Raw genomic sequence first — 19,287 nt, 5'->3', positions numbered from 1 at the left:
ATGTCATCCATGTATGCTCGAATTGGTGGTAGTTGCATTCCAGAAGCCAAGCGCTCTCCTCCTACTACCCATTTTGATGCCCTAATGATTACTTCCATTGCCATGGTAAAAGCCAGTGGAGAAATGGTGCATCCTGCCATTATTCCAACCTCTAGGCATTGCCATGTAGTGCTGAATTCTGAAGTTGAAAAACTAAATTGCAAATCTCCAAAGTAGGCTTTCACTAAATTTGTTATTGTCATCGGTACACTGAAAAAATCAAATGCTGCCCAAAGAAGTTCATGTGGCACTGAACCATATGCATTAGCCAAATCCAGGAATGTCACATGGAGCTCCTTACTCTCCTTTTTAGCTGATTGAATTTGTTGCCAGATCAAATTGATGTGTTCTAAGCATCCTGGGAAACCTGGAATGCCTGCTTTTTGTATTGAGGTGTCAATGAAGCAGTTCTTTAATAGGTAAGTTGACCACCTCTGAGCAATAATGCTGAAGAAAATCTTGCCTTCTACGTTTAATAGGGAAAATGGACGAAACTGACTGATGCTTGTAGAATTTTTTTCTTTAGGTATAAAGACTCCACCTGCTCGGTGCCATGCTCTTGGTACAACCTGTTTTTCCCATGCCACTTTCATCAATTTCCACAGAATTCGTAGAACTCCTGAAGCACTCTTGTACACTCTGTACGGAACTCCATTAGGCCCTGGAGATGATGAAGCCCTTGCTTTTTTCACAGCTTGCTCTACTTCTTTCCACTTAGGTGCACAGTCCTCCATTTGGTATTCTGGTGGATTGATAGGTGGGATGTCTGACGGAATTGACATAGGCTCATGCCTTTTTGAATTTGTATGTGTTTCCTCCAAATATCTCTCCAGCTCAACCTTAGATGCTTTTAGTGTGCCATTCTTCTCACTGGTGAATAACTTCTTTACAAATTTGAATGGATCTTTATAAAAGTTAGGTCTCGCACACTCCTTCTTTTTGTAGCATTTCCGTAGGCGCTCAGCTCTGCGCAATGTTGCAAGCTTATCTTTTATGACCCTTTGTAAGAGATTGAGTCCCTCCTTCTGACTTTGTTCTGCTCTTCTCCATTGCTTCCTCAGCTGTCTCCTTTCTCTCACTAAGCATTCAATCTCCTGCTGCCGTCTAGACTTTCCAGGAATAGTTTGTACTTTTTCCTTCCTTTTTTCAACTCCAAACCTCTCACTTCCATATGCGTAGATGATGTCCCCAAATTTATCCAGCTTCTTTTCAACTGTTCCACTTAATCTTTCCAATGCAAAGCAGAGATCTGTGTTTACTGTGTCCCATGCTGTTTTCTCACAAGCTCTTGGCCATTTAACTGAAGAGCTTGTGAGAAAACTGCATGGGACACAGTAAACAATGGGTAATTGTATGTAAAAATAATGTGATGTCTTGTAACAATTGTAAGTCGCCCTGGATAAGGGCGTCTGCTAAGAAATTCATAATAATAATACCTGTATTAGATAATGTAGCTATTCTGCAAGTACAGTGTAGTATAAACAACTGTATTTTGAAGTGCATCTCTGTGACGGAAATATAATGAGTTCTGGTTGTAAATCTCCCGACCTGTGAGGGCATTAAGTAGCGAAAGGGAAAGGCTTTGGACAGGTTAGCCTGACAGTTCATTCCCTGGGTCGGGAAGTCAGTCAGCCTGGAAAAAGGCAAGACTCCGGTGCAGGAACGTATTGACCTGGAAGGTAAACGAGGTAGCAGCTGCAGGCAATAGAGTCAGCTGCAATAGTTTACCAAGGGGTCATGTATAATCGCATAAAGGGGCCGGAGAATTGTAAATCTTTTCCTTCGCTTGGGTTTCAGAGATAAGAGGAGACTGGAAGGACTGGGAGATATCCCCAAAATAAAATAAAGAAAAAAGAGTTTGTGAGTGTTTTGTTGGTATTTTCTGTTTAGTAACTGTCTGTGTTTGTTTCGTTAAATAGCACTAGACGGCTAAACACAAATCTGGAGCTGTCGCCAGGGGCCAGCACAAAGCCAGATCACCGCAGCACTTGTTTTTCATCAATAGCACGTAATATATTGTACTTCACCACAAGCACTGAGAGCACTCACTTTGGACCTGTGACCGTGTGTGTGTCTAATTGTGTGTGTTTTATACCGTGTTTATTGGGGACTGCAACCCTTTTTCATTACTGTGCAATACACATTGCTGTGTATTGACAGCTCATTATTGTTTTCTGGCTGGTCATCAGACCATTGGAGTTATAATCATTAAAACCATAATTTCACCCGTACTTTGTTGTCTGTTTGTTCTTGGAATTACTGCATCCGTAGTGCACCTGATATACACCTGCTACCAATTTACCACTTTGCCACAATCTCTCATTAACTAACCTGCGTTGGAGTCCACTCTTTATTTTCTGCACAACAGATCCACTTTTCTAATGTTTTTACCTTGTTCACAAAATAGGAGTTAATTAAAGACTGGAATAAATGCATCGAAAATATGGTCCTAGAAGTGCAATGAATTCATGCACAACATGACAGAATGAATCCTGTGTGCATTGGGTTTCTCATCACCGTATTCCCTGCTGGTGTCATTACCCCAGCCCACTTCAGACCTGCAGCCCTCCACAGAGACAGTGTGAATCACTTTTAAGCCATCTTATTTTCATCGTTCAACCATTAGCTATTAACATGATCAACCCTGAATTGGTCAAAGTGTCCCATGGTCAACCCCCTCAAGACCATGCTTGGTATATTGCTCCAGAAACCCACCATGTCTTTATTATAAGACCATTCTCTTGCTTGAGAACATCAATGCAGATTAATTAAATACTCGATATATTTCCACCCATACATCTCAAGACATAGGAAGCAGCTGTGTTCAGAAGGGGAGCTATGAATATAAATTATTGAGCAAAGGTCATTTCAGTCTACTTATATGGGTCTATTCATAAAGGGTTAACGGCTGCCGTAAGGGGAAAACAGGAGCACATGATCAGATTTGGACCATAGCCGCTTATTTAACGACCGATGCTACTCAAAGTGACATCTTTTGTTAAGCTCCAAGGACATTCGTTCCTGAAGGAAATTTTTAAACACATTGAGATAAAGGTTAATGAATACCTCATTAGCATAAAGTTTTCATCGGTTTTGAATGTCAACCTTCTAATCATAAACCTGAACGACAGCAAAATGCTGTCGGCAACAAGGTGTTATTGAATGCTTGTTGCGGTCAAGTAAAAAAGTTACAGATATTTTATTGTTAGACTGCTGTGCACTGTTGTACAATTTTCCATAATATAATATTAACATTGGTATGATGGCACGTGTTGTGGCATATTGGTTAATCCGGCCCTGCGTTGGGGACAGAGTGTGAGCGGAGCAGAGCGAGCCAATTATATGGAGGGGGGAACGGAGCGCTGAGAGGACATTTCCAGCCCGCTCTTTCACAGCACTGAGAAGAACTGAGCATGGTTTTAATTTTCCTAAATACCTGTTCGGACATGGAGTTTGCACAGAAAATTTAAAAGAAGAAGGTGGCAAATACAGATGTAGTCACTTTACAGTATTTTCATGCCTGTGCATGGTGACAGTAAAGCTAGTATTCATTTTCCAGCTTCAAACTAAAATTAGGCACGTTTATGTTTTGCAGACTTGAAAAAAGCTTTTATATTCAATGTGATTGGCATTGCACTTTTTAATTCATTATGGAGGGAAAAATATATATTCTCCCAGCGCTGTGAACACAGTTTATATTTTCTGCACTCCTTGGATAGTTCATTCACTACAGGATGGTCCATCAGCCCCATTGAGACTCACGCATATGTGTTTGTGGGTTGCTTTGAGTTCCCTATGAGATATTGAGATACAAACAAGCCCAGTACTGTATATAAAGCTAATTTGTTATGAATCATGTGCAAAGTTTGAAATACAGTGGCTCTCAAAAGTATTCATCCCCCTTGGACTTTTCCACATTTTATTGTCTAACAACATGGAATCAAAATGGATTTAACTAGGGGTTTTTGACACTGATCAACACAAAAAAAGTCCATAATGTCAAAGTGAAAAATAAAATCTACAAATTGTTCTAAATTAATTACAAATACAAAATAGAAAATAATTGATTGCATAAGTATTCACCCCCTTGAGTCAATATTTGGTAGAGGCACCTTTGGCAGCCTCTATTTGGATAAGTCTCTACCAGCTTTGCACATCTGGACACTGCAATTTTAGCCCATTCTTCTTTGCAAAATTGCTCAAGCTCCGTCAAGTTGGATGGGGACCTTTGGTGAACAGCAATTTTCAACTCTTTCCACACATTCTCAATTGGATTGAGGTCCGGGCTTTGACTGGGCCACTCCAGGACATTGACCTTTTTTATTTTTAAGCCACTTCAGTGTGGCTTTGGCTGTATGTTTGGGGTCATTGTCCTGCTGAAAGATGAATCTTCTCCCAAGTCCCAGGTCTCTTGCAGACTTCAGCAGGTTTTCCTCCAGGATTTCTCTGTACTTTGCTGCATCCATTTTGCCCTCTATCTTCACAAGCTTTCCAGGCTCTGACGCAGAGAAGCATCCCCATAGCATGATGCTGCCACCACCATGCTTCACGGTAGGGATGGTGTACTCAGGATGATGTGCGGTGTTAGGCTTGCGCCAAACATAGCGCTTAGCGTTGAGGCCAAAAAACTCTATTTTGGTCTCATCAGACCATAGAATCTTCTTCCACTTGGTCTCAGAGTCTCCCACATGCCTTCTGGCAAACTCTAGCCGAGATTTGATGTGAGTTTTTTTCAACAATGGCTTTCTTTTTGCCACTCTCCCATAAAGGCCAGTTTTGTGAAGCACCCATCTATTGTTGCCGTATGCACAGTGTCTCCCAGCTCAGCCATGGAAGACTGTAACTCCTTTAGAGTTGCCATAGGCCTCTTGGTGGCATCCCTGACTAGTGCCCTTCTCGCCCAGATACTCAGTTTTTGAGGACGGCCTGTTCTAGACAGATTCACAGTTGTGCCATATTCTCTCCATTTCTTAATAATGGACTTTACTGTGCTCCGGGGGATATTCAATGCCTTGGAAATGTTCTTATATCCTACCCCTGATTGGTGCTTTTGAAGAACCTTATTCCAGATTTGCTTTGAATGTTCCTTCGTCTTCATGATGTAGTTTTTGTTAGGAAATGTACTAACCAACTGTGGAACCTCCCAGAGACAGGTGTATTTAACCTGAAATCATGTGAAACACCTTAATTGCACACAAGTGGACTCCTTTCAACTAATTATGTGACTTCTAAAGACAATTGGTTGCACCAGAGCTTATTTAGGTGTGTCATAGCAAAGGGGGTGAATATTTATGCAATTAATTATTTTCTGTTTTATATTCCTAATTAATTTAGAACCATTTGTAGATTTTATTTTTCACTTTGACATTATGGACTATTTTGTGTTGATCAGTGGCAAAAACTCCTTATTAAATCCATTTTGATTCCATGTTGTAACACAATAAAATGTGGAAAAGTCCAAGGGGGTGAATACTTTTGAGAGCCACTGTATGTGAGTGCACCATACACGACATTGTAGGAACCTGTTAAAAATCTGTTCGTTGCAAGATGAGATTTCCTAAAGTTTACTTTATTTTCAATTTACGCATTTTTTCAGTACGAATCAATAATAATGAGAAAGCATTTTCGAATTGAATTAGATAACTTATCTAAGCACTTAATGTAGGCTTTTTTCTTTGCTGATCATAGCTGGGCATGAGGCTCGTTAAACTGTGTATGCTTTTATTGCCTTGTACCATACGACAGAAATCACATGCGAGTGATAATAATTAAATCTCACTGTTGTTAATGATCATTTTAATTAACATTTAAACATCAGTGGGAACATAGAACACAAAATGATGCAATATGGATCACAGACATAAAAAAAGCTTCAGTCGCAGGGAGTAAAGTACAAAAGCATTAGCAAGAGCATAATATAAGAACATAAGAACATAAGAAAGTTTACAAACGAGAGGAGGCCATTCAGCCAGTCTTGCTCGTTTGGTTGTTAGTAGCTTATTGATCCCAGCATCTCATCAAGCAGTTCCTTGAAGGATCCCAGGGTGATAGCTTCAACAACATTATTGGGGTGTTGGTTCCAGACTCCCACAATTCTCTGTGTAAAAAAGTGCCTCCTATTTTCTGTTCTGAATGCCCTTTTATCTAATCTCCATTTGTGACCCCTGGTCCTTGTTTCTTTTTTCAGGTCAACAAAGTCCCCTGGGTCGACAATGTCAATACCTTTTAGAATTTTGAATGCTTGAATCAGATCACCGCATAGTCTTCTAAACCCTTTCAAACCCGGAATAATTCTGGTTGCTCTTCTTTGCACTCTTTTAGAACTAGAAATATCCTTTTCTTAGCAAGGTGACCAGAACTGAACACAATATTCTAGATGTGGTCTTACAGTACTAATGCATTGTACAGTTTTAACATTACTTCCCTTGATTTAAATTCAACACTTTTCACAATATATCCCAGCATCTTGTTGGCCTTTTTTATAGCTTCCCCACATTGTCTAGATGAAGACATTTCTGAGTCAACATAAACTCCTAGATCTTTTTCATAGGTTCCTTCTTCAATTTCAGTATCTCCCATATGATATTTATAATATACATTTGTATTGCCTGCGTGCAGTACCTTACACTTTTCTATATTAAATGTAATTTGCCATGTGTCTGCGCAGTTCTGAAAGCTGTCTAGATCATTTTGAATGACCTTTGCTGCTGCAATGGTGTTTGCCACTCCTCCTATTTTTGTGTCATCTGCAAATTTAACAAGTTTGCTTGCTATACCAGAATCTAAGTCATTAATGTAGATTAGGAAGAGAAAAGGGCCTATTACTGATCCCTGTGTTATTCCACTGGTTACCTCGCTCCATTTTGAGGCTTCTCCTCTAATCAGTACTGTGACCCCACTTCTCCGCTCAGTACGATTCAATGCGCCTCACAATACTAAGGGAGAGATATAGGACCTGGGTTCAGTTCACTATTTTTTAAAAATAATATTAGAGACCTTGGTGTGTAGGACTGTATGCAATAAACAGGCAAGTTCTGCTGCACCTGCAAAGATGATGTGTTACTGTTAAATTAACATAAAGGTTAAGTGAGTGTCTGATTTGCATAACTCAAAATACATATAGCGCGATGCCTCCACCTAAAGTTTTAAAAGTTGTAAACACTCATATGCATTTCTTATTCAAAAATAATATTACAATATTCAACAACAAAAATACGTTTTTTCTTTTTTCTTTTACCTATCTATTCAGTGGTACCACGGTTTTAATCTATTACAATATCAACTGGGGATCCCCAAAATAAAATATCTTAGAAAGTCTTGTTTAATTTCTTTAGTATAATTGAAAAATAAAACAAAATGTCCGTTGGTTTAGTTTAAAAAATAAATCCCCCTTTTGTGTAGTAATAGTTCAATCCTTCATGGTCGCAAAACAATACACAGTTTGTTTTATTTAATCCAATGTGTGTGATCCAAAAAAATATATTCGTCCTCTGTTGCAATGAAGTTTAATTTTTAACTCAGTCCAAAGCAATCCACTGGAGTCTTACTTATTCAAAAATGAAATTCCCTGAACAACTGAAATATGCGGTAGGTATAGTACTCACACGAGTATTTTCTTTTTTTTTTCCTAGTCTTGGACAGTTTCTTGTTTCTTTTAGAACATCCTTCGTTTCCTCAGATATATGTGTCACTTTCCAAACTCGAATGCTTTCGAGTAATATTTCTCAAACCGAGAATTATTATTTTAACTTTTATTACTGTTCATTTATTTTCTCGACTGTTCAGCAGCCTCTAAACTCCCTCTCTCTCTCTCCATGTGCTCTCCCACTTGTTTTCGTCCTCCTGCCTAAAAGGTTACCCCGGAAACGCAGTTCAGTCCCGATAGTTCCAGAAATAGAGAGAAAGAATAATTTGCGCTGTCAACCCCCAGTTCCCATGGCCGGTAGGAACAAAGAGTTGGCAGGGGGGTTACAGTACTTTCTGTTTTCTACATGTTAACCACTCCCTAATCCAAGTGCACATATTTCCTTGAATCCCTACTGTGTTCAGTTTGTGAATTTGTTTATTTTAAGAGCTCCTAGTCCCTTTAACACTTCTGCCAAAGTTATTTAAAACTGGATAGGAACAGGTCGATATGTGGCGCATGTTGTCCATATCATCCTTTGTAAAAACTTGTGAAAAGTCATAATTTAATATATTTTCTATTTTTTTCTCTTCATCTATGGTTTTGCCACTTAGACATTTTACATCCTTGTGACAGGTGTGAGTGGTACGGTGAGCAAAGTGAAGGTCCAAACAGTACTGTACACCCAAAAAGTCTGTGTTTATTAAGGAAACAAAAAAAAGAACCGCCCCTCTACAAGCGATGGTATTGGGGGGGGAACACGGCTGTCTTGCAGGCCAAAACAAAACAACAATAACAACAAGTAATCCCCAATCCACAGTCCCGTGCATGAAAGTGTGCTTTCCAATCCGGGGAGTGATGGTGAGTGCTGGTGTCGTGAGCTGGCTCCATGGCTGCAGCCCCTGGCTCCTTACTCCTCCTGTACAAAACACAAAACAAACAACACGTAACAAAACAAACAAACACTCCAGCCATAGGTTACGTTCTCCGTGCAAGGGTTGTGCTGACGTAGCTGCTTCCCCTTTGTACCCACCAACTCCTCCCTGCAATCAACCCGTTGCCATGGTTTGTCCAATAGAGGGCCGCCCCGCAGCTGATTGTAATGGAGTCCTTCCAGGTACGTGCAACTATGCGCTCACCCTAATATGGTCACCTTCCGGTTTCCACCTACCGTCAAGGCGGCCCATTTAGGAGGCAGCATACTACCATGCTTACACAGCGCCCTTTCTGGTCGGGAGGGAGATTTAAAACATTGATCCTTTCTCTCTTTATCACAGTCCTCTTTGGATGTTCTTTTGCTGTCATGATATTGGAAAAACGTTTTGGAATTGGTTTTAGCCCCCTTGCTCATTTTGATTTCTCTCTTGGCCTTTCTAACTTCCTTTTTGACTTGCGTTTGTAGTTCCAAGTGCTCTTTTTGTGTACTTTGTTCTTGGTCTCTTTTAAACGCTCTGTAAACTGCCTTTTTTCTCTGAATATATATATTTTTAATTGATCTATTAAACCATTAGACCATTTTGTTTTAGATTTTGATTTGTCGACTTTTAGGATAAAATTGTTTTGCGCCTCTAGTATTACATTTTTAAAAAAAAAAGCCATCCTTTTTCTGTGGATGTTTTCTCTATTTTATTCCAATCTACTTCTCTTAGTCTCTGTTTCATTCCTTCATAGTTTGCCTTTTTAAAATTGTAAACCTTAGCTTTAGTTGTTACTGTTTGGGTTTTAACTAGCACTTCACATGAGACCATGTGAGTTATTCTGTCTTTGTTATTTGAAAAGACTAAATCAAGGCATGCCTCCCCTCTACAAATTGTATTAGGAAGCAGTCATTTGTAATTTCTACCATTTCAATTTCGTCCGTCGTGCTCCCCATCGGGTTTTCCAATTTTATATGGGGGAAGTTGAAATCCCCCATTAGTATGGCTTCTCCTTTGCTACATGCATTTCTTATGTCATTGTATAACAGATTATTTTGCTCAGTGTCTGAATTTGGCGGTCTATAGCATACCCTTATTATTATGCCCTTTGAGTTTTTGTCCATTATTCTGACTCATATTGATTCTGCGTTGTTTTTTTCTTCCAAATTTAGCACCTGGGCTTCAAGACTATTTTTGATGAATAGCGCTACCTGTCTTTCCTATACAGTAGTTACTTGTTAGTGCAGTAGCTTCAAGATCTAACATTTTGTTTTTGAGACTTCTAGCATTTAGATAAATACATTTAATGGCTGTCTTACCTGAGTTGTTGCCCTTGTTTTGATGTGGTCTCCCTTCTGTTCTTTTTTTTCTCCCCCCTTCCTTTCTAGTTTAAATGCTTCTGAACCTCCTCGAGGATCCTTTCTCCTAGTAGATTTGTCCCCTTATTGTTTAAGAGCAGTCTGTCCCACCTATATAGATAGTCCTTGTTGTAGAATGTGCTCCAATGTTCAAGAAAGAATGAAGCCTTCCTGTGTGCACCACAATTTCAGCCATGCATTTAAATTATTTATTTCCAGCTGTCTTTCTAGGAGCCTGTCCACGTTCTCAGTGATGTGAGTGACAAAGACTCCTGGAAGGCAGCACACTGTTGCTGTAAGGGGGTCCAGACTGCGCACTGAACTTGTTATGTTTCTTAATATGGAGTTCCCAACAATCATGACCTCCCTTGTTTATGCTGCCTGGCCAGCACTGTTTATGGGGTCCTGGATGGTGTTTCTTTCGTTCTCTTGATGCTGGTTTTGATTATCTAAATTATGAAGTGGGTCAAATTTGTTTGACGTTTTGATTTCTGGCGGTTGTGTTTGACTATGTTCCTTTTTTTCCCTGTCTCTGCCTATCTGGATCTAGCTGTTTCGACCCTCTTCTAATTCGCTGGTGGCTTTCTGTCTGTTAGGGGTGCAAACTTCCAAGAATTTCGGGTGTGTCAGCTCCTCAAGCTCCTGTAGCTCTCTCATTTTTTGCAGCTGCAATTCTAGCATACTTACTCATTGAAACAAGTCCTGGATCATGCAGCACTTTACACACACTTGGTTTTGCTCTGCTGGGTTTTCTCACATTTCCTACATCATTCAGGTGTCACAGCCTACTGGCTTGAAGGCTATGTTATTATTATAATTATTTATTTATTTTTTGTAAGTTTAAGTTTAGTTTCTGCAGCTGTCATCCTGCTTTCAAACTGCTTCATAGCTGCTGCACACTTGTCTCAAAGCACTTTCCACGCTGTCGCTCTCTATGCTGTTGCTGTATGAACTGCCTGGCATTATGTGTGTTTGTTCCTTTGATAGCTCTGCCCTGCCCCCTTGACTCCGAACGGCGCAGAATTTGAATCAGCTGCACTGAGGTTAACAGATTTCATTTTCAATGGCAATCGAGTAATGACGAACAAAATAGTTGCTCTGAAAGGTGCTCTTTCGGTTATTATCGGGTAATATTATCGGGCTGTATCTGTGTTGTGCGCTTGTTTGTTTGTTACTGTGCCTCCAGAGAGCTGCGAGAGGTTTCTTCTCCACTTTCAAAATCATTCAATTTGACTTGTGTGGTAAAGTGCTACAAAATAAATCAGTCTGAGAATGACAAGGCTAGATTCTGAGCAGTAGAGGTCTCTGGTTTTCATTTAGTCATACTAGCAGTGAGATCGGATTGAATAAATAATGAATGTTTTATAGGTTAATTACGTGATTGTAACTTGTTAACCAATTTGGTACTCCTGGATAAAAGGGATTAGATGCCATAAAAGGGTCCTGAGTGATAGCCTCGTGTGGGTTGTGTAGGAGAGCTTTGGAAGCAAACAAGTAAGAGAAGAGCACAAGTAAAGAATAAAACTAAAAATATAACATCAAGTGCGGGTCGATAAAACACCTGCTGGTTTGAACCTCGACTGCAAGACTCCAGTATCTTGATTTATTACGCCAGCACAGGCACCCCCCACATGAGCAATTCCACTCGAATCAGCCTGCCTCACAGGGACTGATCTACCATTCGAAACTCAGCTCCACGTCTGACAGGTGATGGGCAACACAAGCTACAGACATTCACAAGCCACAGCCCCCTTCTTTGGAGGAATATTTTGTATTACTTGAGTTTCCGCAATTGCATTCCGACACCAGGAGACGTTGACACCTGGATAATCTGTCATATGGACTCTCCATTGTAAAGGACACTTGGAAAAGCCCTTTCGTTGAAGTATGGGGCAGGGTGAAGGGTAAGGGTCACATCACAGGACCAGCTATTGCAGAAATGTCAGAAGCTGCTGATCTATTAGAACACAAATCCCTGATGACAAGAATAGTTTTTTTAAATGCTCCAGATGAAGTAATCATACGTAACACTGGTACATGTGGCAGGGCTTTGACTTAGTTCAGTGTTAGTATTGCTTCCTCTTACATCTCAACAAGCGCACCCTGCAGTAACATTAACACAGAACACAGTGCTAACCAGGGCCTGTGAAAAATGCAAGGAAGGCTATTTAAAGAAAGGTGTCGTTTACCACAGTTTGGATTCATTCAATATAGCAATGTCTAGATTTGTTGTTGTTTTTTTTTTACATCGATTTACTTCAAACTTAACAAATTCTAGGAGCAACACTTTGAAGCTTTGAGATCAGTGCCAGTTTGTTAAATGCCAACTTAAAAGTTATACCTCTAGAGCAGTCTAATTTATAAATGATAACTTTGAAGTTTAAATAAGTTTTCAAGTTCATTATTGCTAAGAAGATAATATAGTAATATAGTACTTAATATAGTATTTAAATTATAATTTTGAACATAGAGGCCACATTGTTCATATAATTGTAATGAATACTCTGACATAAGACTTTCTAGAAGTTCAGATTGCGTGTCCAGGTTTGAATCTGGTATGAGGGTAAGTGTCTTGTCCTTTACTGGCTTTGAGAGCTTGAATCTGTGCATATGTAGTGCCCTCCCCTTCTGGGGGGGGGGGCAGAAATTAAATGGTTTGAATCCCAGACAGTGGGGCAATAATGCACTGTACACAATAACAGACAGCAAGGGGTTTCAAATGAGTTCAAAAAGTTTATTAACAATCAATTAGTTAAGAGAGGTATGCAGGCATAAATACTAATAAAAGAAATTCCAAGTAAAATTATACTAAAATTAATCAAATAAGAAATCCTTTAATTAGTTACTTAGTCAACCCGATCCCCACTTAACTTGAATTGTAGGTTCTCATTAATGGCAATAAATGGTTAGCAAAAATGCTATTTAGCCAGTGTAAATAAAAAAATAAAATAAAAGTGAGTAAAACAATGTGATTAAATTAAAAAAAATAGTGAAAGCAAACTAATAGAGAAAAGTGTAAGGTACTGCACGCAGGCCATAAAAATGTGCATTATAAATATCACATGGGAGATACTGAAATTGAAGAAGGAATCTATGAAAAAGACTTAGGAGTTTATATTGACAGTTTATGGTGTTCAGTTCTGGTCACCTTGTTACAAAAAGGATATTGCTGCTCTAGAATGAGTGCAAAGAAGAGCAACCAGAATTGTCCCGGGTTTAAAAGGCATGTTGTATGCAGACAGGCTAAAAGAATTGAATCTATTCAGTCTTGAACAAAGAAGACTACGCGGTGATCTGATTCAAACATTCAAAATCCTAAAAGGTATAGATAATGTCGACCCAAGGGACTTTTTTGACCTGAAAAAAGAAACAAGGACCAGGGGTCCCAAATGGAGATTAGATAAAGGGGCATTCAGAACAGAAGATAGGAGGCACTTTTTTACACAGAGAATTATGAGGGTCTGGAACCAACTCCCCAGTAATGTTGTTGAAGCTGACACCCTGGGATCCTTCAAGAAGCTGCTTGATGAGATTCTGGGATCAATAAGCTACTAACAACCAAACGAGCAAGATGGGCTGAATGGCCTCCTCTCATTTGTAAACTTTCTTATGTTCTTATGTTCTTAAATCTCTCAAAAATACAATAAATTCAAAATGAACAGAAATAACACACAGTGCAATAAATCAGTATATAACTGGCTTAACAGAGACTGAGCTAATCACAAATTACGATACAGAAGACAACAAAGACAGAAGCTGTGCTTAATCGTGAAACAGGACAAGTAACAAAACCAGCAACAAAACTTCTCGCGTCTCTGGTCTCGGTCTCTGGTCTCTGGTCTCTGGTCTCTGGTCTCTGGTCTCTGTCTCTGGTCTCGGTCTCTGGTCTCGGTCTCTGGTCTCTGTCTCTGGTCTCTGGTCTCTGGTCTCGGTCTCTGGTCTCTGGTCTCGGTCTTGGTCTCTGGTCTCGGTCTCTGTCTCTCCAGTGCGTGCTCTCCATGCTCCCTCGATGTCCACCACTCTATCCTTTATAGTGCATCATTAATGTGCCAATTGTCCACAGTCGGTTGGCAATTAATTAATTGATTACGTTACACCGGAGCGAAAAAAAACCTAAAAAACCAAAAGCACTACAACTCCCGCTGCAGACTAATGCACCAGCCTTTACATTAAAGTCAGGAGCTTGCAAGTGCTTTGACTCTAAGTTCAGAAGCTGCCCTTCAGTTCTAGTTGCATGCTATGGAAATAATAACATAGGCGATATAAGACAAAGGGCCTCATTCACTAAACAACGGTAATGTGTTTTGCATGCAGTAAGCCCCTTTATTGCATGCTTTGTACACCTGCTGTATTCACTAACCAGTAGCAGGCAACTTAGCGTGTGGAAAACAGTGCATGGAAAAAGTACCGCATTCGAGTCATTTAAATATAATGAATAATGTTAATGGCTGGAAATGTATGCAAATTACGTCACAAAATACAACAAGGCAGGTATTTGATATTATTATTATTATTTATTTCTTAGCAGACGCCCTTATCCAGGGCGACTTACAATTGTTACAAGATACACACATTGTCACATTATTTTTACAAACAATTACATTATTTTTTACACATTATTTTACATACAATTACCCATTTATACAGTACTAGAGCAATCTAGGTAAAGTACCTTGCTCAAGGGTACAGCAGCAGTGTCCCCCACCTGGGATTGAATCCACGACCCTCTAGTCAAGAGTCCAGAGCCCTAACCGTTACTCCACACTGCTGCCCATATCTAGGTACTTAGAACAACATTATGTGAAAAAACTTACTAAATACATGTTGTTAACATGGAGTTCCATCCTCATACTCACAAAACTATGTGCTAATGTAGTGCTGTAAATATTAGTAAAGGCTAACTTCAGTGCAACTACAAGTAGTTAATGTACCTGCATTTGGAGATACATCTAAATAAGCATATCTGGTTTCCTGGGTTTTTATTTTCACTGCCATTATGAGGCCCTGTTGGTTCAATATGCAACCCATATTCACTTAAAGGTGCTAATTTTACTAGGTGCCTGAGCGTGTGTTAAAAATAACGCTTATTGAAACCAGGCGGTGTCACAGAACCAGCAGAAGAGCTGCACAGGAGAGCGAGAAGAAGAGTCCGGGAGAGAGTATTTCAAACCAGGCAGACGTTACTAGGGCTTTGTGAGGAGGAGGTAATAACTAGATACAGATTGAGCACAGAGATCATACTAGCCTTATATGTAGGGCCATGGAAAATTTATGATATCACGAATTTCACAGAAATCATGTATTTGACTGCCTATCATGAAAAATATGCATTTTATTTTCCTTACAGTGTTTTACATTACTCTTCACCTCCCCTGTTCATGTCATTCTTTTATCAAGTAGAAGCAGCGCTACAGTAGCTGTACACCGTCCGGCGTCAATGCCGTGCATTTGGTTACTATGACAATGGGGTCAAACAAATACCGGCTTCATGATTGGTGAATTCCTCATACTGTACAATGACGTAACGTACGAGTCAGAGACGGGAAGTTTAAAATGGTTGTTTAGATATTGTTGATGTATTAGCTTGCAGTGTATGGTTAACATTAAAAATGCAGACAGCTGACAAATCAAAAAAAGCTAAATTCATTTCAACAGAAGATCGCGTTCAGAGCTACAAAAAGGGACATTGCACGCAGATGGTGGGATTCTGTTTTGCACAACTTGTAATGTGTCTTTGGATCACCTAAGAAAAGGTACTATTGGCAAGCATTTTGACAGCGCAGTACACAAAAACAAGAAAATCAAACTTGAACTTCAAGCTAAACAATTACCGAACAAGCAGGTCACAATCAGAGGATTGTTTAAAAACAGCACAGAAAGTGAAGAAACACATCTGAATTAGTGGAAGCCTTTGTGCACCAAACATACTGATACAACGGCTGGTCAATGAAATATTACAAAGTTTTTTAATTAAAAAAATCCCGAAGTGTGAGTCTGTTTGCGTTGTATGCAATGAGGCCACTGATGATCAAGGCCACAGTGTTTTGCACATTATTTTCATCTCACAGAGCTTTACAACTGCTAATTCAGAGGAACTTACTGCTTACTCAGTAGTTTCACTGCATCTTGACTCTAACTACACAAAAGTAGTAGGTCAGGCTATCATTAAAATGCTTGTGAAGAATGGCATTGAGGAAATTGCCACCGTGCCCTGTTAAAGCTCCCCTTGTCCCAATCCAGACATCGTACCTGTTAGAGTTGGTAGCAATGGATTTTTTGACAGTCGGGACCCCAGAGGACCCCAGTCGGAATGTGCTAGTGATAATTGACCACTTTACTAAGTTTGCTTGAGCTGTTTCCACCTGAGATCAAACTGCTGCTACAACGGCCAGGATTCTTTGGCAGCACGGGTGCCCTGCTCATTTACACTCAGATCAGGGAGCTAACTTTGAAGTCTCATTGGTACAGGAGTTGTGTTGAATGTATGGCTTTCAGAAAAGCCATACAGCCCCTTATCACCATGCAGGCAATGGGGTTTGTGAGCGGTTTAACAGGACTCTGCTGAATCTCTTGGGCACGTTGGAGGCCGAGAAAGTCGATAGAGGGAATACCTGCCAGAAGTAATGCACGTGTACAATAATTCTATTCATAGTACTACAGGTTACACCCCATTCTACATGATGTTTGGGAGGCATGCTTGCCTTCCGGTGGATCTGATGTTTGGAGTTCCCCAAGAACCAGTGAATGCCTCACCGAAAGTGGATTCAGGGACACCATGATCGGTTGAGGTACGCTTACAAAAAAGCAGGGGAGCAGACCAAGAAGGCTGCGAGATGACAGAAGAGGGCCTATGACCAGAAGACACAGGCTGCCCCATTGTTGCCTGGTGAATTGGTCTTGGTGCGAGATATGAGAGCGAGTGGTCGGGCAAACTTGCTGATAGATGGGAAAGTATCCCTTATATAGTAGTAAAGCAGCCAGATACTACAATGCCAGTATATGTAGTAAAACCAGAGGTGGGTCAGGTTCAGGAACAGGTGTTGCACCAAACATTGTTATGTACGTGCCCCGTCCCACCAGTCCCTATTGATACAGAAGAGGCAGATGTAAGCCCACCTTCCCCAGAAATGAGTTCAGGTGCATTACTCATTGTGAGGACATTAGTGTTAGTTCAGGTGGGCTATTGTTGGGGTTTTTGTGTCCTACAGGTCGGACAGAGAACAGAAGGCTGGCAGGAGAGACTACAGGGGAACCAGAAGTTAATACGGAACCAGTGGAGAGGAGGTCAGCTAGATCTACAGAAGGTGTAGCACCCCAGAGATACAGAGATGGCTCTTACTTCTATAAAGATCTGAAGTCACAGGTACTGTATGGCAGGCAACTGGGACTGAAGAGCAATGCCTGAATTAAGGTGAGAGCACCTTTAACACAGAGGTATCAAAAAGTGAAAAATAAAAAATAAAAAATAAAAAAACATGACATTTAAATTGGAAGATTAATGTTTCCCTTTTCTTACTGTAGATTCTGTCTGTTTTGTCTGCTAATGCTAATTGAGACAGAACCCTAATGATGCTTTAGAAGTAACTGTGTCATGGTCACTCATGTTAAAATGAGGACTGGTTGTGATATACTCCATGTGAGGGGTACACGGTGTGCCTCTGGTGCCATATATCAAGCATGGTCTGGGAATGATTAGTAATGGAAATCAGGGCTGACCAGGGGTGTAGTGCTGCGGGGTCAGCAGGAAGTGCCGACCCTCACTTCTTGTGCAGGGATCACATGTGTTTTGTTCCTATTAATATATGGAGATAGATATACGTGTGTATAGCCCATACAAATGAGCAAAGAATACAATAGTCATAAGAAACCCTTGAGAGATTAATAATAAAACAGGCTGAATACAGCATGCCTCTGGTCTGGAACAGCAGGTGTGAATAATGAGTAAGACAGGTGAAGGAACCTGTATCAACGCTGTGCTGAGGTGTCAGCTTTTTACAATTAGATGGAATCATTGGAACAGTTCTTATTTTTAGACCCATATATCAGAAATCAAGCAGATAAAATAAGCTAAACATTTATTTAAAAGATAAAACTCAATCGCAACAAACAAATAAAGGGTACCTGTGGTCTTACACAAATCTTTTTTTTTTCAAACGGATGCACTTCTGTTTCAAAACCTCAGTCTCATTCTCTCTTATAGTCTGCAATAGGACAGTGAGACGAGCTGATTCTGGACCAAACCATTCAATATACGAGAGGGAGGAGTGTTAATCATAGGATTATTATTATTATTAATAATAATAATAATAATAATAATAATAATAATAATAATAATAATAATTTCAGTATTTTATTTTATTCACTTAGTAGCCATTCGTATATTTGTTTATTTTTTATGTTTAAGTTAATAAGTTGTATGAAGGTTGTGTATAATTGTATAAGTGAAGAGATGTTATTTTGCTTTTCAGTCCCCCACTCAACAGCACGATATTACTGTGCATTTCTTAATATAGGAACATAACATAACATCTTTATTTTTATATAGCACCTTTCTAGTGGACAACCATCACAAAAGCTTTACAGAGGTATGCTGTGAACTGTGCATTATATGCAGAGTCACTTACAATAAGACATTGATTTAACATCTCATCCACAGGATGGAGCACAAGGAGGTTAAGTGACTTGCTCAGGGTCACACAGTGAGTCAGTCAGTGGCAGGGCTGGGATTTGAACTGGTGACCATCAGTGGTAGAGGTGGGATTTGAACCGGTGACCTTCTGGACCACACTGCCTCCTATACAGAGACGGAACCCATTATACATTCACCATTCAAACGGTTCAAACATGATACATATATCTGGGGAGGTCATCATCAGGCACACAATTTAACCAGTAAACTTTTTTAAAAGTACTGATGTATGAAATGCTCTGCTGCTGCCAGATGCTAGTAATAGCAGAGCAGATATGTGTAAAGAAGACAAATGAAGGGAATTTTAAATGAGTCATTTCAGAAAGGAGAAAGAGAGGAATCTGTTTGCAAAAAAAGATACATTGTGTAAGGCCACATGTACCCTTTATTTGTTTGTTGCAACTGAGTTTTATCTTTTAAATAAATGTTTTTTATAAAAGCTTATTTTAGCTACTTGATTTCTGATACATGGGTCTAAAAATAAGGACTGTTCCAATTACTACATCTAATTGTAAAACGCTGACACCTCAGCACAGTGTTGATACAGGTTCACTTCACCTGTCTTACTCAAAGAGAGGAATCTTTTGCATTAGTGAACCAGCAGAATTATAAAAGCTTCAGAATTCAAAACATCTGATAAAAAAAAAAACATAGTTGTAA

At 39.7% G+C, this 19,287-nt stretch overlaps 1 long non-coding RNA gene across 2 annotated transcripts in view; it reads right to left on the bottom strand.

Moving 5' to 3' along the window:
- LOC131701740 (uncharacterized) overlaps window positions 1-19,287 on the bottom strand; it is a 64,677-nt gene that overhangs the window by 23,016 nt on the left and 22,374 nt on the right. Inside the window, exon 4 of one of the 2 annotated variants that reach the window (XR_009308985.1) lies at window positions 5,835-8,582. The exons of the other annotated variant lie outside the window; for it this stretch is intronic. This is a non-coding gene — a long non-coding RNA (uncharacterized LOC131701740). Of the gene's footprint in view, window positions 1-5,834; window positions 8,583-19,287 lie in introns of those variants that run through there. 2 annotated transcript variants of the gene reach the window in all.

Source organism: Acipenser ruthenus, chromosome 26 (genome assembly GCF_902713425.1).
Source record: "Acipenser ruthenus chromosome 26, fAciRut3.2 maternal haplotype, whole genome shotgun sequence".
Taxonomy (NCBI): Eukaryota; Metazoa; Chordata; class Actinopteri; order Acipenseriformes; family Acipenseridae; genus Acipenser; species Acipenser ruthenus.
Note: the sequence above shows the minus strand (reverse complement) of the source record. Positions and strands in the feature narration are given on the sequence as shown.